This window comes from Nomascus leucogenys, unplaced genomic scaffold (assembly GCF_006542625.1).
Source record: "Nomascus leucogenys isolate Asia unplaced genomic scaffold, Asia_NLE_v1 001207F_48251_qpd_obj, whole genome shotgun sequence".
In the NCBI taxonomy this organism is placed as follows: domain Eukaryota; kingdom Metazoa; phylum Chordata; class Mammalia; order Primates; family Hylobatidae; genus Nomascus; species Nomascus leucogenys.
The window spans coordinates 1-15,390 of record NW_022097050.1 but is presented as its reverse complement, the minus strand read 5'-3'; the positions used below and the strand labels follow the sequence as shown (position 1 = coordinate 15,390).

The 15,390-nt window shown below is 43.0% G+C and overlaps 1 pseudogene; it reads right to left on the bottom strand.

The window, feature by feature from the left end:
• Positions 1-13,556: 13,556 nt before the first annotated feature.
• Positions 13,557-14,432, bottom strand: LOC100596933 (annotated as a pseudogene).
• Between the last annotated feature and the right edge of the window lie 958 nt (positions 14,433-15,390).

Genomic DNA, 15,390 nt, shown 5'->3' with positions numbered 1-15,390 from the left:
GCGTCAAAGTGGGTGGTCCTCAGGCACCGTCAGGAGATTTTGAACTCTCTGAAGACCGTCCCTGGATCTCGGGTTAAACATCTGGATTCTAGTCTGAACAGCGAGAAGAAAAATATAGTCGCATCTGTGATTTTTCTGCTTGAAAGACACAATGTTTTCCAGACTAGCACATTTGCAGAGCTTTGCTGTACCTAGTCGTGGCTTTCATTCTTCAGTGGCTTCTGTATCTGTTACCACTGAAAAAACAGTCCAAGGCCCTCCAAACTCTGATTACATTTTTGAAAGGGAATCTAAGTGTGGTGTGCGCAATTACCATCTTTTACCTGTAGCCCTGGAGAGATGAAAATGTATTTACTTATGGGATGTGATTGCGGTATTGGTTACATCCACCTTGGCCAATCTTCCCACCTCGGTCTCGCGACTACAGGCGGGAACCACCCCAGCCCCGCTAATATTTTTTGTTTTTTGATTTTTTAAAAGAGACGGTTTCGCTGTGTTGGCCAGGCTGGTCTCGACGTCCTGGGCTCAAGTGATCCTCCCGCCTCAGCCTCGGGACTACAGGCATGCACCACCTTGCCCATGCTTTTTTTTTTTTTTTTTTTTTTTTTTTTTTTTTTTTAGTAGAAACCATGTTTCGCTGTGTTGACCAGGCTAACCTCAACCGCCTGGGCTCATGGGATCCTTCCGCCACGGCCTCGGGACTACAGGCATGCACCACCCGTCCCATGCTTTATTTATTTAGAATTTTAGAATAAGGGGCTTGGGAAGCTCCTAGAAAAAGTGCAGACTCATCAAAGCTGGCCAGTAACTGAGCATTCCTTTCCTACCTGTCCCTCTGCCCTCTGAGCTGGGCGATTACAACCAATATCATCCACCTGTAGACTCCCTGCACTCTGTAAGGCAGAAATCCTGTAAGGGTCTCTGGCAGCTCAGAGGCTAGGGACTGGAAAGAAGAAATGGCTCAGCTCAGCTCTAGAGGCTCCGTATCCTACGACCTATCGATCCAGAAACCCTGAAACTCACGTGGAGTGTCTGGGCTGACACATATTCCCAGGAACACAGAGTTATATAGAAAAACTATCGCATAGGCCAGGCGCGGTGGCTCAAGCCTGTAATCCTAGTACTTTGGAAGGCAGAGGCGGGAGGATAACCTGAGGTCAGGAGTTTGAGACCAGCCTGGCCAACATGGCGAAACCCCATCTCTACTAAAATTAGCTGTGTGTCGTGGTGCATGCCTGTAACCCCAGCTACTCAGGAGGCTGGGGCAGTGAGGTGAGACCACACCATTGCACTTCAGCCTGGGCAACAATAGTGAAACCGAAAAAAAAAAAAAAAAAAAGACCGGACACAGTGGCTCACGCCTGTAATCCCAGCACTCTGAGAGGCTGAGGCGGGTGGCTCACCTGAGGTCAGGATTTCGAGATCAGACTGGCCAACATGGTGAAACCCCATCTCTACTCAAAATGCAAAAATTAGCCTGGCATAGTGTCACACGCCTGTGGTCCCAGCTATTCAAGGGGCTGAGGCAGGAGAATTGCTTGGACTCAGGAGGAGGCAGTGGTGCAGTGAGCCAAGATGGAGTCACTGCACTCCAGCCTGGGTGAAAGAACAAGACTCCATCTCAAATAAATAAATATAAAGAAAACCTATTGGACAGGTTGGATACGAAAACATTAATTGCTCAAATAAATAATTCAGTGAAATAGGTTGGATATTAAAATGGATATAGTTGAAAAAGCAATTACTGAGCTGAGGAAGTGAGTCTAAAGAATTCATAAAAGTAATCAGTAATGGATAGAGATGAAGTAAATTCAAGAAAAGTTAATTAATAGGGAGGATAGAAGAATAAATGTTGAAACACATCTAATAGTAGCCTTATGAAAACAGAGTATAGTCATTAAAAAGGACAGTGTACTTAAAAAAGTAATGAATGAGAATTTCTCAGATCTAGACAAATGTCTTAAGATTTAAAGGGGTCATCGTACACACACACATACACACACACAGGAACAGTGAAATAAAAAATTGTGAAAGACAAAGAAAAAATATTTTTAAAAAGATCTGAGAGAAATAGCAGGTTACTTACAAAGGAAAAATATTTAAACCTTCATCGGGTCTCTCAAACACCACACTGGAGGCAAGGATACAATAGTGTAATAACTCCAAAGTGTTGAACGAAAGGGTTTTTTTTTTGAGACAGAGTCTCGCTTTGTCACTCAGGCTGGAGTGCAGTGGCGTGATCTGCCTCCCAGTTTCAAGCGATTCTCCTCCTCAGCCTCCTGAGTAGCTGGGGCTACAGGCGCACACCACCACACCAGGCTAATTTTTGTAGTTTTAGTAGAGAAGGGGTTTCACCATGTTGGCCACGCTGATCTCGAACTCCTGACCTGAGGTGATCTGCCCGCCTTGGCCTCCCAATGTGCTGGGATTATAGGGGTAAGCCACTGCACCCAGCGAAAGAAAGGAATTTCTATATTTTTGGTGGAGTAAGGCAATGTCAGGCATATAACACTTCAGGAGATTGAAGACACAGGGAAATGTTAAAGCAAACAAGTATTTATTGCATTTACTAAACACTGTAAGGAAGGGCCAGCTGCAGTGGCTCATGCCTGTAATCCCAGCATGTTGGGAGCCCAAGGCAAGAGGATTGGTTGAGCCCAGGAATTCAAGACCAACCTGGACAACGTGACAAAACCCCCTCTCTACAAAAAATACAAAAATTAGATGGACATATCAAGTTCCTGGTTCTGTAGATCATTAAAAAAAAAAAATACCTGGGTGTGGTGGTGCGTACCTGTAGTCCCAGCTACTGGGGAGGCTGGGGCAGGAAGATTGCTTGGGCTCTGGAATTTGAGGCTGCAGTGAGCTAGGATTGGGTCACTGCACTCTAGCCTGAGTGACAGAGTGAGACTTTGTCTCTGAAAGTAAAAGAAAGATCATAAGGACGATTTTACTCAGAGGGGGGACTACTGTGATAGGCGCAGGGACCACTGCAATGGGGTCTTGCGGTGGGAGAGTGATATTAGGATCGACTTCAACTTCACCAAGGACAAGTGGGGATTTGTAGTCAGGGAGTAAGAGCGGGGGGTCAGAAGATGGGAAATTACTTGGAGGAAAACTCAGGTGTGCAGGGGGATTCTGGACAAACTGACTTGACAGGATTTTTGCTGAAACAGGCTAAATGGGCAGAGTCCCTGGATGAAGGACAGAGCCCGAGGTTGGGAACTAGTCAGAAACAGGACTCAGAGGAGCCCGACTCAAGGTTGGTCAAAGGAGAGTGACTCTGTCTGAAAGCATAAGCAAGAAAGTCAACAGCAGTAAAATGAATGGATCACAAAGGAGAATTTTTGTGCGTTGCTAAGCAGGACTCTGCTTTAATCATTGTAAAAGTTGATTATGTGAAGTGAGTTGTTCTTAGTTTTTTTTAAGTTCTTATTTGCAGAGGAAGCCTTCAGGTACTACGCTTCAGAGAGAATAGGTTGTAACATTTTTTTTTTTTTTTTTTGAGATGGAGTCTCGCTATGTCGCCAGGCTAGAGTGCAGTGGCTCCTTCCTTCTCCGCTCACTTCAACCTCCAGCTCCCGGGTTCAAGTGATTCTCCTGCCTGAGCCTCCTGAGTAGCTGAGACTACAGGCGCATGCCACTACGCCCAGCTAATCTTTTGTATTTTTAGTAGAGACAGGGTTTCACTGTGTTAGCCAGGATGGTGTTGATCTCCTGACCTCGTGATCCACCCTCCTCGGCCCCCTAAAGTGCTGGGATTACAGGGGTGCGCCACCGGGCGCGGCCAACGTGTTTCTTTTCACGCTTCAAGTCTGTGTTGATGTTGATGCCAGAGAGGTATAATGAGGCATGCCTGACCCCCACTTCCGGTCATGGCCTGAAACCGTCTCTCCAGTTAAATTTTAAAAGAGCCCTGGCTTAGGAGGACGTCTATTCAGATGGTCGGGGGCAGGGGGCTTAGGATTTTATTTTTGATTTACAAGTCCTATAAGGTAAAACTGCATAAATTTTAAAGAACAAGTCTTGTGCTTGATGTATGGACCACACAAAAAGTCCACCAAACTGTCCAATGCCATAACCAGAGACATTTGAATGACAAATCAGGATGAGAAGTTGATGTTTCCACACTGTAGACAGTTTTTCCCAAGATGCCAGAATAAGTCTTCCTATCACAGTGAGACTCTTACCCCCTGAATGTCTACATTTTTCACTTGACAGAACCTGACCTCCAAATCCTTTCCTTCACCTAGTGGTCCCTTTTATAGAGTTGGCACTCTACTTTACTTCAACCCAGTCCTAATATGCTACTCAAAGACTATAAGAGGTCTCATTCAATTGCCCCATAGTCTTTAGATTTGTTTAGCTGGTGGCCCCTAGGCTTGGGATCCTCGTTCAAAACCATTGTACAAACTAAATTTATTAAACAATTGCTAATTATAGCTGAGTACAGTGGCTTAGGCCTGTAATCCCAGGACTTTGGGATGCCAAGGCAGGCAGATCACTTGAGGTCAGGAATTCGAGACCAGCCTGGCCAACATGGTGAAACCCCGTCTGTACTAAAAATACAAAAATTAGCCGGGCGTAATGGTGGGCACCTGTAATCCAAGCTACTCAGGAGGCTGAGGCAGTAGAATCACTTGAACCTGGGAGATGGAGGTTGCAGTGAGCAACCTTGCTCACTGCAGTGACTGGATCGCACCACTGCACTCCAGCCTGGGCGACAGAGCAAGACTCCGTCTCAGAAAACAAAACAAAAACAAAAACAAAAACCTAATAAACGGAGTTAAGAAATTATCTTAGAAGAAAATCCCCGTTTTTTAGACTGATTATTTAAAAGATCGAGAAAAATAGATCAACCTGTTAAGAAAACCTATTTCAAATCTAGAGGAGCAGACTCACCCTACTTCAGTTCACCCTTGACACTAATGTTAGATTTTTAGAAAAATTGATAAACCATTTCTTTTCAATCCCAACCAATCTGATCATATATAAGACTCCCTTCCCAAAGCTCATCCTTCATAAGCGTCAACAATGTGCGTAGACATTCCATCGTGTTTTTACCCCCAGTCTTAGTTCTATAATTTTTCATTTTTATATTGGACTCCAATCCAAGTGCTAACCAAGCCTGACCCTGTTTAACTTCTGAGATCAGACAAGGTTTGGCATATTCAGGTGGCATGGCCATAGACTTTTTTTTTTTTTTTTTGAGACATAGTCTCACTCTGTTGCCAGGCTGGAGTGCAGAGGCGCGATCTCAGCTTGCTGCAACCTCCGCCTCCCGGGTTCAAGCGATTCTCCTGCCTCAGCCTCCCAAATAACTGAAACTACAGGCAAGAGTCACCACGTCCAGCTCATTTTTGTATTTTTAGTAGAGTCAGAATTTCACCATGTTGTTCAGGATGGTCTCAATCTCTTGACATCAGGAACTGCCCACCTCTGCCTCCCAAAGTGCTGAGATTACAGGCCTGAGCCACCGCACCTGGGCTAAACTATTTTTTTTATACTAAGGCAACCAATCATTTTATTTTAGGATAAAAACATATTTATCACTCAGACCACACAAAATTTTGTGATATAAAAATTGTTTTTTGTACATTTTGTATACGGAACTACATATACCTTAAGAACTTTTAATTTTTAGTAACCTTAATTTTTTTTTTTTTTGAGATGGAGTCTTGCTCTGTTGCCCAGGCTGGAGTACAGTGGTGCAATCTTGGCTCACTGCAACCTCCACTTCCCGGGTTCCAATGATTCTCCTGCCTCAGGCTCCCGAGTAGCTGGGATTACAGGCGCGGGCCACCACACAGGGTTAATTTTTTACTTTTAGTAGAGACGGGGTTTCAACATGTTGGCAAAGCTGGTCTCGAACTCCTGACTTCGTGATCCATCCACCTTGGCCTCCCAAAGTGCTGAGATTACTGTCATGAGCCACCGTGCCCGGCCGTAACCTTAATTTTTAGTAAATATCTAGAAAGTAGTTTGGAATTGTTATATATTAACATCTCATGAATATATATTTTATAATCTTTAAAAATATTTTTATAGAACCATTTTTTTTTTTGAGATGGAGTCTCGCTCTGTCGCCCAGGCTGGAGTGCAGTGGCGCAATCTAGGCTCACTGCAACCTCCGCCTCCCGGGTTCAAGTGATTCTCCTGACTCAGCCTCCCAAGTAGCTGGTACTACAGGGGCCCGCCACCGTGCCTGGCTAATTTTTGTATTTTTAGTAGAGACAGGGTTTCACCATGTTGACCAGGATGGTCTCGATCTCTTGACCTCGTGATCCACCCGCCTTAGCCTCCCAAAGTGCTGGGATTACAGGCGTGAGGCACCACGCCCAGCCAGAACAATTTTCAATGTAGAACAGGGCGTTTTATTAACAGATCCAAATATCTTTTGTGTTTTATAAAACTTAAGGGCCAAGAACAAACTTGTATTTGTGTTTAGCGATTTGTTTCAGCTGTTTTCTTAGTTGGAAATGATCCCGACATTTAATGAGTACCTATTACTTAATCTAACATAACATAACTTTAATTTTTCATCTTCATATGATAAGAGCAAGAGAAAAAAGATTTCCAATTACATGAAAAGTTCATTTATAAACATGTATCTCACATTTACCTCGTTTATTCATTTTTGACAATTATACCTAGATTACTTATGAAAACTGACATATTAAACAAAGCCTGTTGGCCAGGTGAGGTGGCTCACACCTCCCCATCCAGGGACTCTGCCCATTAAGCCTGTTTCAGCAAAATTCCTGTCAAGTATGTTTAGCCAGAATCCTCCTGCACCTGATGTCTCCTCCAAGTAATTTCCCATCTTCTGACCCCACTCCCCCAGACCCTACTCTTGACTATAAATCCCCACTTGTCTTTGGTGGAGTCCAAGTCGATCCCAATATCTCTCCTCCCACAAAAACCCATTGCAGTGGCCCATGTACATCTCATAGTACTCCCCCTTCTGAGTAAAATCGTGCCTACGATCTTTTTTTTTTTTTAATTTTCAGAGACAAAGTCTCACTCTGTCACTCAGGCTAGAGTGCAGTGACCCAATCTTAGCTCACTGCAGCCTCAAACTCCAGGGCCCAAGCAATCTTCCTGCCCCAGCCTCCTGAGTGGCTGTGACTACAGGTACACATCACCACATGCAGCTTTTTTTTTTTTTTTTTTTAAATTATCTACTGAAGCAGGAGAATTGCTCGGACTCGGGAGGCGAGGTGCATTGAGCCAAGATTGCGCCACTGCACTCCAGCCTGGGCGACAGAGCGAGACTCCATCATAAATAAATAAAAAAATAAATAACCTATTGGATAGATTGGATATGAAAACATTAAATGCTCAAATAAATAATTCAGTGAAATAGTTTGGATATTAAAACGGGTATAGTTGAAAAGGCAATTGCTGACCTGAGTCTAAAGAATTCATAAAACTAATCGGTAATGGATACAGATGGAGTAAATGAAAGAAAAGTTAATTAATAGGGAGGATAAAAGAATAAATGTCAAAACACATCTAATAGTAGCCTTATAAGAAGAGAATATAGTCATTAAACAGGAGAGTGTACTTAAATAAGTAATGAAAGAGAATTTCTCAGATTTAGAAAAATGACTTAAGATTTAAAGGTATTATAGGTACACACACACACAGGATCAGTGAAATGTAAAATTGTGAAAGAAAGAAAAAGTATTTTTAAAACAATCGGAGAGAAATAGCAGGTTACTTACAGAGGAAAAATAATTAAACTGACATCGAGTCTCTCAAACACCACACTGGAGGCAAGGATACAATGGTGTAATAACTCCAAAGTGTTGAAAGAAAGGAATTTTTTTTTTTTTTTTTGAGACAGAGTCTCACTTTGTCACTCAGGCTGGAGTGCGATGGCATAATCCTGGCTCACTGTAACCTCCCACTCTTGGGTTCAAGCGATTCTACTGCCTCAGCCTCCCGAGTAGCTGGGGCTACCAGTGCACACCACCACACCAGGCTAATTTTTGTACTTTTAGAAGAGACAGAGTTTCACCATGTTGGCCAGGCTGTTCTCGAACTCCTGACCTCAGGTGATCCCCCCGCCTTGGCCTTCCAAAGTGCTGGGATTACAGGCATGAGCCACCGTGCCTGGACTATCTGATAGTTTGTCTATATAACTCTTTGTCCCTGGGAAAAATGTGTCACCCCAGACACTACATGTGAGTTTCAGGGTTTCTGGATTGATAGGTCATAGGATACAGAGCCTCTAGAGCTGAGCTGAGCCAATTCTTTCCAGTTCCTAGCCTATTAGCCCCCAGAGACGCTTACAGGATTTCTGCCTTACAGAGTGCAGGGAGTCTACGGTGGGTGATATTGGTTGTAGTCGTCTAGCTCAGAGGGCAGAGGAAGAGGTAGGAAAGGAATGCTCAGTTACTGGCCAGCTTTGATGAGTCTGCACTTTTTTTAGGAGCTTTCCAAGCCCCCTATTTCTTAATGTTTTCACGCCACTTTGGGCTAGCACTGGGCCAGCCCTGCCAAGTGTCTGCTCTGTATGTTTACAGAACAGGTAATAAGCCTTCCAGAAAACAAGGAGAAAATAAGAATGCAACTTAGAAAGCTCCACCTGGGCTGATCCTCCATCTGTGGCCTCTGACCTTTTCCCACTCTACGCCGTCTCATCCCTCAGTGGGGCCAAACCATCAAGGGTTTTGTTACTGGGAACTGTTCTGAACTCCAGCCACTTCCCACCTCCTCTGTGGCATCTGCAAGGTTTGGTTTGGGAAGGAAACCAGCAGCTATTCCTAGTTCACCATCTTCTTCTTGAACCAGATATGCCTTTACATTTTAAAAGTAATTTGAAGTCATTACCAACAACAACTAAAAGATATATACCACTTAACCACATGACAGGCACTATTCTAAGTGCTTTACATGTATTTGCCCATTTAATCATAGCAATCAAGTGAGTTAGATAATGCAGGTATTCCCAGTTTACTCTTGAGTAGCCTGAGACACAGAAAGGTTATATGACTTACACAAGGTCACATAGCTTAATAAATTGAGAAGCCAGAAACTGAACCCAAGCTGTCTGGCTCCAGAGTTTGTACTCTGAAATACTAGCGTTAACTGGGCACAGTGACTCACTCCTGTAATCCCACCACTTTGAGAGACAGAGGTGGGAGGATTGCTTGAGGACAAGAGTTCAAGGTCAGCCTGGGCAACATAGCAAGACCCTGTCTCTACCAAAAAAAAATTAATTAGCCAGGGGTGGTGGTTCATACCTGAAGTCCCAGCTGCATGGGAGGCTGAGGCAGGAGGGTCACTTGAGCTGAGGAGGCTGGGGCTACAGTGAGCCATGATTGTGCTATGGAACTCTAGCCTGGGCAACACAGTGAGGCCCTGTCTAAAATAAAACAAAATAAAATGCTCGTGTTTTTAACCATTCTACCATTCTATCATTCATTAGTATCTGTATCCATTCCTTGAACACCAAAAGAACTTCTCTTTTCTTTTCTGTCCCTCCTCCCATCTTCCATGTTTATAAAACCTGCAAATTTAGTTCAAGATTATAATTTTTTTAATTTACAATCTAAACTTTACACTTTTCAATAAATTCTAGTATTTTTCTCCTCACTATTGCTTATTGAAATCTTCTCCTTCCTCTTAAATTTACAACCTCTGCCTCCCGTGTTCAAGCGATTCTCCTGCCTCAGGTTCCCGAGTAGCTGAGACTACAGGCGCGTGCTACCAGGCCTGGCTATTTTTTTGTATTTTTATTAGAGACGAGGTTTCATCGTGGTAGCTAGGACGGTGTTGATCTCCTGACCTCGTGATCCGCCCTCCTCAGCCCCCTAAAGTGCTGGGATGACAGGCGTGAGCCACCACGCCCAGCCTAAAATTTGCCTTTTTAAACAGTTGTTTATGGTGTCTTTTGACTTAGATGATACTTTAATTTTTACATTTTTAACTATGTCAGATTAATTGTTTATAGCCTTGGTGTAATGTCAGGAATTGCTTCTGCCAATTCAAGATGTCTTACACTGTAATATTTTCCCGAATTTTCATCTATTTCTTTACGACTTCACATTTGCACATTTATGTCTCCGAACTTTTAGAATTTATTATTTCATGTGGTTCAGAGTAAGGATTCAATCTTTATTTTTTCAAATGGATAGACACTTGTCAACAATCCTTTATTATACAACCCATCTTTTGCCCACTGTTTGTTTGTTTGGAAATGCACGCTGAAGTTGGTATATAAATTAGTCTGTTTCTTGACTTTCTATTTTGTTACACTAATCTGTTTCTACGTATATTCATTTTTGATTGTTGCTGTAACAAATTGTCAATAGCTAAGACAACGCTGGGAGTGGTGGCTCACGCCTGTAATACCAGCACTTTGGAAGGCCGAGATGGGCAGATTGCTTCAGGTCAAGAGTTCGAGACCAGCCTGGCCAACATGACAAAACACCGTCTCTACTAAAAATACAAAAATTAGCTGGGTGTGGTGGTGTGCGCCTGAAACCCCAGCTACTCGGGAAGCTGAGGCAGGAGAATAACTTGAACATGGGAGGTGGAGGCTGCAGTGAGCCAAGATCACCCCACTGATCTCCAGCTTGGGTGACACAAGTGAGACTCCATTTCAAAAAATATTTATATAGCTAAGACAACTTTTGAAAAAGAAGAATAAGGTGGGAGGAATGGCTCTTTCATATTTCAATACTTCTTATATAGCTACAGGAATCAAGACTGTGTAGTACTGGGAGAAGAATAGGCACATAGATCACTGGAACAAAATGGAGAACCTAGAAATAGCCCCACACTGATTTTTTACCAAGAGACAAAAAGAAGGAAGGATCGTCTGCTTAACGAATGGTGCTGGAGATGTTGTAGACATAGGCCAAAAAAAATGACCTAATTTTCATACCTTTATACAAAAAAGTAACTCAAGTGGATCACAGATTTAAATCTAAAATATAAAACTAAAAGAAAACTTTTACAAGAAAATATAGGAGAAACGTCTGAGATCTAGGGCATAGTGAACGGTTCAAAAAGCATAATCCATAAGGAAAAAAAAATTAGATTTCATCCAATTTAAAACTTGCGCTCTGCAAGAAATCTTGTTAAAAGGATGAAAAAACAGGGTATGACCTGGGAGAGAATGTTTGCAAACCACATATCCAAGAAAGGACTCACATATATAATGGATATGTATACTACTCTCAAAACTCAGCGGTAGGCTGAGCGTGGTGGCTCACACTTGTAATCCCAGCACTTTGAAAGGTCGAGGTCGACGGAGGGCAGATCCCTTGAGGCCAGGAGTTCAAGACCAGCCTGGGCAACATGGCAAAAAACACATCTCTATTGAAATACAAAAATTAGACAGGCATGATGATGCATGCCTGTAATCCCAGCTACTCTGGAGGCTGAGGCACGAGAATCACTTGAAACGGGGAGGCAGAGGTTGGAGTGAGCCAATATCGTGCCACTGCACTCCAGCCTGGGTAACAGAGCAAGACTCTGTCTCAAGAAAAAATAATAATAATAAAAACCTCAATGGTAAAAAATACAAACAAATAATCCAATTAGAAAATCATGAAAAGATATGAACATACATTTCACTGAAGAGGAAATAAGCAAATAAGCACATGAAAAGATGTTCAACACTCATTTGCTTCACTAGATGCAAATTAAGACCACGATGAGGTATCACTACACACTTATTAAAATAGCTAAAATAAAAGACATAGTGACAACACCAAATGGTGACAAGGATGCAGAGAAACTGGACACCTCATTAAGTGCTGTTGGGAAGGTAAAATCTTACAGCCCCTCTAGAAAGCAGTTTGGTAGTTTCTTATAAAACTAAACATGCAATGACCATACAATTCAACGATTACACTTCAGAGAAATTAAAATGTATGTCCATCCAGAAACTTGTACATAATTGTTCATAGCAGCTTTACCTGTAATAGCCAGTAGCTGGAAATAATCAATACGTCCTACAATAAGTGAATGGTCAAACTGTGGGACATCCATCCTGTGGAATACTCCTCAGTAATAAAAATGAACTACTGGCCGGGCACAGTGGCTCACCCTGTTACCCCAGCACTTTGGGAGGCCGAGGTGGGTGGATCATGACGTCAGGAGTTCAAGACCAGCCTTGCCAATATGTTGAAACCCCATCTCTACTACTAATACAAAAATTACCCAGGCGTGGTGGCACGCACCTGTAGTCACAGCTACTTGGGAGGCTGAAGCTGGAAAATCGCTTGCACCTGGGTGGCGGAGGTTGCAGTGAGCCGAGACACTGCACTCCAGCCTGGGCAACAGAGTGAGACTCCATCTCAACAACAACAACAACAACAACAATGAACTATTGATACACAAATATCAATATCTTGGAGGAATCTCCATGGAATTATGCTGAGTGAAATAAGCCCCTGAAACATTATATACTATAAGATTTCATTTGTACAGCATTGTAGAAAAGACAAAATTGTGGAAATGAAAGACAGATTAGTGGTTGCCAGGGTTAGGGATGGTGGATGGGACGAGAGTGAGTATTACTAAAAATGAGTAGCACAAGAGATAGCATTATGGTGATGGAAATGTTCTGTACCTTTTTTTTTTTTTTTCTGAGAGGGATTCTCACTCTGTCACCTAGGCTGTAGTGCAGTGGCATGATCTTGGCTCGCTGCAACCTCTGCCTCCCGGGTTCAAGCCATTCTCCCATCTCAGCCTCCCATGTAGCTGGGAATACAGGCGTATGCCACCATGCCCGGCTAATTTTTGTATTTTTAGTAGAGACGGGGTTTCTCCATGTTGGCCACGCTGGTCTCGAACTCCTGATCTCAAGTAATCTGCCCACCCCGCCCTCCCGAAGTGCTGGGATTACAATCGTGAACCACTGCACCAGGGCATGTTCTGTATCTTTTTTTTTTTTCCTAAAATATAAGCTTTATGTTAAATTTAAAGAAATATTAAAAATAAACATTTTTTAACAAATTATAATCAAGCACTCAAAACAATTTAGGAATGTTAAACACTAATTCTTAGTTGAAAATAATGACATCCATAGAATACATCCTGGTGTTGGCCAATATGAAGTTTACTTAATATTAGTATTTTATACATACTTAACCATTCATCCTTCCTAAAATTCAGTGATAACGATGGTTTGACTTTATAAGGTGAAGTCTTTTATGTAATTCCCTAGAGATAACTTTTTCAAATACAAAGCATTTATACCAGCAAGGAAATTATACAAACATATATAAAGTATATTGAAGGACGTAATTTAAACGCTGTCTGTATATATAGATATGTTTAACCTTAGAAGGTACACAACACATCAAAACACTTTCACAGAATATAGATGCCATTGCATGCTCTTACTTATGTTACAAAGCAAACAGCAGCTTCATAAACGTTGTTCTACTACGTATTAACTGAAAAAAACAGATACTCCACAAAAAGGTTTTGAAGACACATGGAGTGGAATGTGCCCGCATTAAGAGCAGAGCTTTTACAAGACCACCTGTCTCCAGCCGGCTCCCAGGGACCACTGAAAACAGCTGCTACCCTCAGAAAGACAGGAAGGTCTTGTTAACGATTTCACTGGACTCACGAATCTCATCCCCCTTGACCACCAGCAGAGGCGAAACCTGATGATGCCGCCATGGGTTGGCTTGGCCAGAAGTGGATAATCTTGAAGTCATAGACACACCTTCCAAGCATCACAGTCTTTGGTTTCTTTAATAACAATAGAAATTAATAATTCTTTTCCTCCCGGGCATAGTGGCTCACGCCTGTAATCCCAACATTTTGGGAGGCCGAGGTGGGTGCATCACCTGAAGTCAGGAGTTCAAGACCAGCCTGGCCAACATGGTGAAACCCAGTCTGTACTAAAAATATGAAAATTAGCTGGGCATAGTGGCGCGTGCCTGTAATCCCAGCTACTCAGGAGGCTGAGGCAGGAGAATCGCTAGAACCCAGCAGGCAGAGGTTGCAGTGAGCCAAGATCACACCATTGCATCCTGGGCAACCAGAGTGAACCTCTGACTCTAAATACATACATACATGCATACATACACACAATAATTCTTTTCCTCTTACGGCAGTTACAGCATCAGAAGGTAGCTTCATGGGTTCATTTCTCAAGATAATACCCATTTTTTTCTGTATTTTCAGCAAGGTTTTCTTCTTCTAAAACCTCAAGGGCTGCGATGGCCACTCGGCAGCCTAGTGGATTGCCACCGTATGTGGACCCATGCTCCCCTGGCTTAATGCTCAGCATAATGTCATCGTCCCACAGTACCGCAGACACAGAGTATCAGCCCCCAGAAAAGGCCTTTCCAAGGAGGACTATATCAGGTCTGACATTTTCATGATCAACAGCTAGCCATCTACCAGTTCTGGCCAATCCTATCTGTATTTCATCAGAAATGAACAGAACCAAGCTGGGAGCACGAGATGGGATGAGGGTAGTTAATATACCACAAAGCTTACTGTTTTTATGGAGATTCAGCTGGTTCGTTCTTTCTTTCTTTCTTTCTTTCTTTCTTTCTTTCTTTCTTTCTTTCTTTCTTTCTTTCTTTCCTTCCTTCTTTCTTTTCTTTCTTCTTTCTTTCATGTGTGTATGTATTTATTTATTTGACAGTCTTGCTCTGTCGCCCAAGCTGGAGTGCAGTGGTGTCATCTCAGCTCAATGCAACCTCCGCTTCTCAGGTTCAAATCATTGAGTGAGCCCAGAAGGTCAAGACCAGCCTGGGAAAAATAGCAAAAGGCAGGGTGGTGCATGCCTGTAGTCCCAAGGCCGAAGCGGGAGGATTGCTTGAGCCCAGGAGGTAGGGACCAGCCAGGACAACATAGCAAATTGTCTCTACTAGAAAAATTAAAAAATATTAGAGGGCGGGGTGGTGTGAGCCTGTAGTCACCAGGCTGAGGCGGGAGGATTGCTTGAGCCCGGGAGGTCGAGGCCAGCCTGGCCAACATAGATAAACCCCATTTCTACTAACAACAAGAACAACAAAAAAATTGTGTGGGTGGGATGGCTCACCCCTGTAGTTCCGAGGCCAAGGTGGGAGGATTGCTTGAGCCCGGGAGGTCAATACTAGCCTGGTCAACGTAGCGAAAGCCTGTCTTTCCTATAAATAAATAAATAAATAAAATAAAAATGAGCAGGGCAGAATGGCACACTCCTGTAGTCCTGAGGCCGAGGTGAAAGCATCACTTGAGCCCAGGAGATTGAGGCCAGCCTGGGCAACATAGCAAAACCCGGTTTCTACTAAAGAAAGAAACAAAAGCAAAAAAAAAAAAATAGCGTGGGCAGGGTGGTGCATGCCAGTAGTCCCCAGGCCAAGGCGGGAGGATCCCTTGAGCCCAGGCCGACATAGCGAAACCTAGTTTCCACTAAAA